The sequence below is a fragment of the Fukomys damarensis genome, unplaced genomic scaffold (assembly GCF_012274545.1).
Source record: "Fukomys damarensis isolate Sample0158 unplaced genomic scaffold, DMR_v1.0_HiC HiC_scaffold_19, whole genome shotgun sequence".
Lineage (NCBI taxonomy): Eukaryota > Metazoa > Chordata > Mammalia > Rodentia > Bathyergidae > Fukomys > Fukomys damarensis.
This window is the reverse complement of record NW_022900931.1, coordinates 41914378-41920795: the sequence shown is the minus strand read 5'-3', so window position 1 is coordinate 41920795 and position 6418 is coordinate 41914378. Positions and strand designations below refer to the sequence as shown.

Genomic DNA, 6418 nt, shown 5'->3' with positions numbered 1-6418 from the left:
ATATTATCGAAGCTTATTGTTTATCTTTTTTTTTTTAAACTATGGGTTTACTAAGCCGAAATTTTATTTTTGTGTTATATTTATAAAACTTTTAGGGGTTCTGTGTTAGATTCAGAAAAGCCCTCTCTCATTTGGGACGTAACATATTTTACACACTGTGTTTCTTGAACTTTTAGATTTTAAAAAATTATGTATGTATTTATTTATTTGTGCAGAGGATCAAACTCAGGACCTCACACTGGCCAGCTAAGCAGACGCCGTGCTGCTGAACGGCAGCCCTGGCTCAACAGCACACCCCGCTCAGCGTCTCCATCTTGTCGGTCTCCGTTCCTCCTGCTGACGCCCCAAGGCCAGCAGTTCTGTTCCGCGTGGAGCCGAACCCACTGGTTCCATCAGCAGTTTTCCGTCCCTTGACACGCTCGCGGTCTCACTTGGATCTTTAATATTCAAAGTCCACAACCGAGTCACACTTCCTCCCTCACGGGCGTTGCCTCCGCATTACGCACCTTGTCCTTTCTCGGTTTGACAGTATCCAAAGCTTTGCCAAAGTCCGCTGCCGTCGGTCGACACCCACACCTCAGAGCCTAGCGGGAGAAGAGCCCACAGCCGCGCTGCCCCGTGTCCTACAAATTCACAGCCACCCCCAGGAGGCCCTGGCCCTGCGTCCCAGTCCACGCCCTCTCCGGGGTTCCTGGGCGATGCTTCATCCTTCCCCTCCTTCCCTTACAATTCCAGTGCCCCTTTCCGACTTCCACTCCGAGCTTCCTCCTTCCCCACGAAGCATTCAGAAGTGCGCAAGCGTGCACAGCGCGTCTCCCTGGCCGCAAATCGACCCCGCCCGCTCTTAGAAGTGAGGGCAGCCGCCGTCCTGCGCCCCAAGTCCTGTCCGCATCCCGAGAGGGAGCTGGCGACCCGTCCTCTTCCCCTGGCGTCACGGATGCGTCTCTTCCTAGTGCATTGTTCCCGCCACTGTAGAAACTGACCACTGTTCCCCTCGTGAACAGTCAGAAGCAATCCTTGTTTCTCTTCCCTCCTGCTGCATTAGTGGCTGCTTTTTACCACGACGTTTTCAAAACAGAGCTTTTCTCCAGGTCTCCCATGCTTCTCCCACGGTCTCGAGCTCGCTTGCTCTTGTTGCAGTCGCTCGGCTGTGATCGCTCTCACCAGGGTCAGCAGAGACATCCACGCTGCTGCATCAGATGGTCAAAGTCTCAGTACTCTCCTCTCACCTGTTCCCCACATTTCTTAGATGCAGTTGAAGCAGGCTCTCGTTTCCTGAGATGCACGTTCAACTTTCTCTTCTCCTGTCTTCCCGATCGTTGCTTGGTCTTAGCTGTTGCTTCATTATCTCTCTTCCTCAAAATCTTATAGCTTCTCAGAACTCTGCTTCCAGAAAGAATTGACCCCACCATGAATGAATTTCTATTGTTTTAAATTACACAGTTTGTGATAATTTGTACAGCATCCCCGGGAAGCTAATATATATTTTTAAAGGTGCTTAAAAACAAACCAACCTCTAATAATTTTCCACTTGAATTCAAGTAAAAGTGAAACTCCTTTCTGCTGCTTTTAAAACCCTTACCTAAGATAAAGCCTTATCTCCCTTAGCTCTGCTCACTCTCCTGTAGCCACACAGTTCTTGCTCTTCATGTAGTATTCCAGGCACACTTCTACCTCAGGGCCTTTGCACTGGCTCTACCATCTGCCTGGAATGCTCTTCTTATAGATATCTGTGTAACTCTTCTAATCCCCTTCAAGTATCTGTGCAAATGCTGTGTCACTTTCTCAATGAAGTCTTTCAAAAGTGCTGTTACTCCCCACTCTTTAGCCTCAGACTGGATTTATCATTTATCATTACAGCTGTAAGCATTTTATTTGTGATTGCCTTTTTCCCCTATTTGTATATAAGATCCAGTGAGAAGAGAAATTTGTCTTTCTGTTTTGTTCACTGCTGTTTTTACATAGTCTAGCAAAGAGTAGTGGTAGCTAAAAATTCATTCACTGAATGAATAAATGAGGTTACCTATTATTCTTTTTTTTTTCAGTCAAAATACCAGATCCAAGTTCGATCCCCAGTACCAAAAAAACAAAAAAACAACAAAAAAAAAACATCCATTTTGTTACCTACACAGGGCTTTTGATTTGCTTGTTGTTGTTTGTTTCGCTTCATACTGGAGAGTTTTGAATGTCCGGAAGATCAGACGGTAGGTGAGGGGCCCAGGCTGCCTCCCCAGGTGAACGGTCGCCTGTACCGCTGCAGTCGGTTGCCTCGCCCGTGTCTGCCACATCCCAAGTACTTCTCACCAGACTGTGTTGAAGCAAAGCCCGAACATATCTTAAGTTAGAGGTTTCCATCTGTCATCTCTGAGATATAAGGACCCCACTTTTATTTATTGAACTGCGCTGTATTTTATTATTATATAATGCTGGGGTCGGTTTTAGGAGGTCGGTACGTATCTTAATCAATCTCGATCCCATCAGCCCCTCTCCGCTCCTCTCTACCCCACTCCCCCATCTCCAAAAATCTACTTCCTGGTTCCCTGAAGGACTCTTGTATTTTCAGAAAGACAATGTCAGCATCACATCTGAAAATCAGTTAATAATAATTTCTTAATATTGGCAAATAGTGTTCACACGTTCCCACGTGTCTCAGGAATGTTGTTTTAAATATTACAATAGTTTGAACTGGTGTACAAATAAGTATCATATGCTCTAATTTGTTGATGTCTCTTTCATTCTATAATTTCCCTTTTATTTTCTAAAATTTTAAAAATTTTATGTTGACAATCAGGCTTTGGAATCTCCCATAGTCTTGATTTTGCTGATTGCGTGGCTGCCTTCCTGGGTCGTACTATTCTTCGTGTTATTTCCCCATGTTTCCGTTGTCCCAGAGACTGGGAACCAACCCTACTAGTGAGTAAAAAGCAGTGCCGGTCGTCCTGGTATGTACCATAGAGAGACTGTTAGTGCTGGACAAGGACCTTCAACTTCATCTTGTTTCATTACCATGTTTTAGCACTGAGGTGAAAACAACCGAGATCTTGTCACTGCTCAAAATGACACAGACCAGGACCGCTAGTTTTCTGGGCTCCCTGAGTAATTTCCATAGCATTAGCCATATAGAGAAGTTAAGGGCATAAAAATAACACAAATACAACCCCACCCTTTGGTCCGTCTGTTCTAGGGAGCTGCTCATATTTCATGGAGTCTTGAGCGATACTTTGCAGTGACGCCTTTTTAGAGTGATTGTTCCCAGGCCAAGCCACAGAACTCTCCTGGGTTATGGAACAGGTTCAAAGAGACTGCAGGATGTTTTTCATGTCCTGGGCGGGGAGGGGCCGGGAAAGCCAGTTAGAGAAAAGTGGGAGCGAGAAGCTAAACACAGCCTGTTGGGGCGGGTGGGGGGGGAAGGCGGCCCTGAGCAGATAAACCCTAGAGATTGTTCTCAAAAGGGAGGCCTGAGGCTCACGACAGGAAGAACTGTATTGAAGCAAAAAGCATATTTGCTTAAGGGTTCTACCCTTCCTCTCTCTCCCTCTCCCTCCTTCCTCACTTTCGCTCTTAGAAAAAAGTTCTGTGATAGAGCCCAGAATGTAAGAGTCAGACCTGCGGGTGGGTCCTGTCTCTGTCACTAACCAGCTTCCTGGTCCTTGCCGAGTGACTTCAGCGTGTCATCATCTGAACGCGTGACTGTGGGGACCAGAACTCATCCTGTCCTCGGCCGTGCTGCGTAGGGCTCAGCCCGCCGTCATCCGCTGAGCCCCTTCTCACGTTTCCCTGAGAGACCGCCCCTGCCTCGGCAGCTTCCCACAAGTGTGCTCGCACCTCAGGATTCTTCGGGAGGGACCCTGAGCAGCTGTGCTTTGCGGGCCGATTCTGTCTCAGGAGGGTGTGTGAGCCTCTTCCGGGACGCCTGGCGAGACAGACGCTTCGAGCCCGCTTACCGAAGCTCCTGCTCCGAGGTAGCTGCGGCCTCCGCTCCTTTTACCGCGGTGTGGAATCATTGCCCCTGGCGCGGTGAGTCCACCTCCCTGCCGGGCGGCGCCGTGGATCCTGGCGTCGCTTTGCCCCGTCCTCTCCCTCTGACCCCTCCCAGCGTCCTTGGAAACTCCGGCTCTGCCGGTGTGGAAGGCTCCTCCCGGCAGGGATGCAGGCCAGCCTGACGGCCATGGAGGCTGCTGGGAAGGTGGGAGTGAGCTTCGTGTGGAAACAGAGAAGTGTGTCGCCAGGGCAGCCTTACAGTGAGGAGGGTAATCGTGGGAGGGTGCCACGCCGGGTCAGCTGTCCCTCAATAAGTCTTCCGGCGGTGGGGTTCCGGTAGCTGATTTTAGGCTGAAAGGGGTGGACGGAGATGTGACGCTTCGGAAAGGAGGAACCTGTGTTCTGCTGCGCCGTGGCTCGGCCTCTCGCAAGCCTTCCTCCAGCCTTGCTGTCTCACCTCTGCGGCCGCTGAAGCTGTCCTTGGCACCTCTCCCACCACACACCCCCACTCCGTGAAGCTCTTCTGCGTCCAGGACCTCACCACCCTCTTTCACACCTGGCATCCCCAAGCCCTGAGTCAGCCGAACTCTCCCTCACCTTCATACCTGCTTTCACTTTTCTTGTTCCTTGCTATCCAATCCCATCTCGGTTTTCAGAGGACTTGACGTGGATTCCGCTATTGCATACATGATAAAAACTAAGTAAAGGAAATATCAATGGAAAGATAAAAAAAAGAGAGAAAAGATGAAATCATAGACAAAGTCTGTTCACAAGTTCCATTTAGAAAAGTGCCAAATAGTTACTTGACGTGCTACTCAAGTTTGCTTGCTTCCTAGCAACTATTGCAAAGAAGAAAACTCAAATTCTGTATAGTTTGTGATGTCCTTAAATTAAAACAACGTGTACAGCAAATTCATTGTCATGAGTAGTGATGACCTTCCTAGCAAACTTGCTGAGGAAACACTCTGGTGGATTCCTTCCAACAAGTAAATCTGTAGTATAGTGAGCGGCGTCCTCAGCAAGATCCTAACAATAAATCCAAAAGAGGGAGACTTAATACTATTTCTGTCAATTTCCTGTAGTAGCATCCAGTGGAATTATGCCCAAGTATTTATGTGAAATAACTCCGGAGAGAGAGAAGGCGATACAAACCAATATAAGGGTCTGATGGCTTGGCTTGAGACAAGGGTAAATAATATATCCCTTGCACTATTCTCTGTGTTATTTCTTTCAGTGGGAGTTTTGGGGGTTGTTTTGGGGCAGTGAGTACAGTTAATCTCTTGAAATTTCTGGGGTGCAAATACTCTGTTGGGCTGAAGCACTGATACGCCCTCTTTAAAAGCCTGCTGAGGGAGGATGTGGCTCCAAGTGGCCATGGATCTAAGAAGCTGAGTGCCCAGTGTAGACACGGGCCCACCTAGAGGCTGCCCACCACTTGTTTCTGCTCAGTCATCCTGGGGGGCTCCCCATGGGCAGGTTTGCTGCAAACCAGGAACAAGCCAGCAGGTAAGATTCGAGGTGGCTGTGTGTCGGGCGGTGCTGCAGCAGCAGGGAGAGCAGAGAAGAGGACTCACCAGACAAAGGCTAAAGGCGAGGAGTCCGCACACCCGCCTGGGTTTGTCCTTGGGAACAGAGAGAGGAGCCTAGGAGGGCTTTCGGGGTAGGAAGGAGTTTTGTTTTGTGCCCTTTTCTCTTCACCATGTCTCCAGGCAAACCATTTCCTATCCAGTCACTACTTAGAAAGAGAAGAGGGGCTGCTGCAACGCACCACATGGACCTGGCTCCAGGCATTACAGGATGCTTTGCCAAGGAAATAACAGGCGAGATCCCTGGCTGGACTCTCACTGCCCCACCCTGGAAAGGGCTCCCACAGCTGAGCCAACAAGAGGCTCCTGCATGTGGGACAGCCTTGTAAGCTCTCAGCTCAAGGGCTAGGACCTGGGCAAACACCTGCAGGGCCCTAGGCCATGTCCCCTTGGCCACTTGATTCAGCACAGTGGTGATGTGCAGACCCATACGTGACACCTGTGCACCCACCCAAGTGCCAGCTGTAATTTCTTTTTGTTCACCTTAGGAGGGTGCAGGGGAACAGGGGAGATAGGAGAGAAATGACAGCCTTGGACACAAACATGTTAAAAGACAGAATTACAGCACATAGAGTTTTTCATATCTTTGTCTTTTATTCGCGAGTCTAGGATCTGGTAGCAGTTCAGAGTGCTACACCCCACCACGCGTGCATAGTTCTAGCTAGGGAAAAGGAAGCACCAAACAGGAAGCGGAAGTTAGAGACAAAGGCTGTGGGATTGTCTCTAGTGAGGCACTTGCTTTATTTGAAGGTGAGTAGAAGTGTTGACCCCCTGCAACTAGCTGGAACTTGCTGCTGTGATCGGCTGAGACCCAGCTACCGATCACAAAGGCAGATGCCTCTATCGTTAGC

At 49.1% G+C, this 6418-nt stretch overlaps 1 long non-coding RNA gene across 7 annotated transcripts in view; it reads right to left on the bottom strand.

Moving 5' to 3' along the window:
* LOC104868967 overlaps positions 1-4231 on the bottom strand; it is a 7794-nt gene extending 3563 nt beyond the window's left edge. Inside the window, exons 1-3 of one of the 7 annotated variants that reach the window (XR_004517973.1) lie at positions 3607-4231; positions 2125-2308; positions 49-1383 (exon numbers count right to left, since the gene is read on the bottom strand). This is a non-coding gene — a long non-coding RNA (uncharacterized LOC104868967). Of the gene's footprint in view, positions 1-48; positions 1387-2124; positions 2309-3606 lie in introns of those variants that run through there. The other 6 variants (XR_004517975.1, XR_004517971.1, XR_004517977.1 and 3 more) reach the window with 6 other exon arrangements.
* Between the last annotated feature and the right edge of the window lie 2187 nt (positions 4232-6418).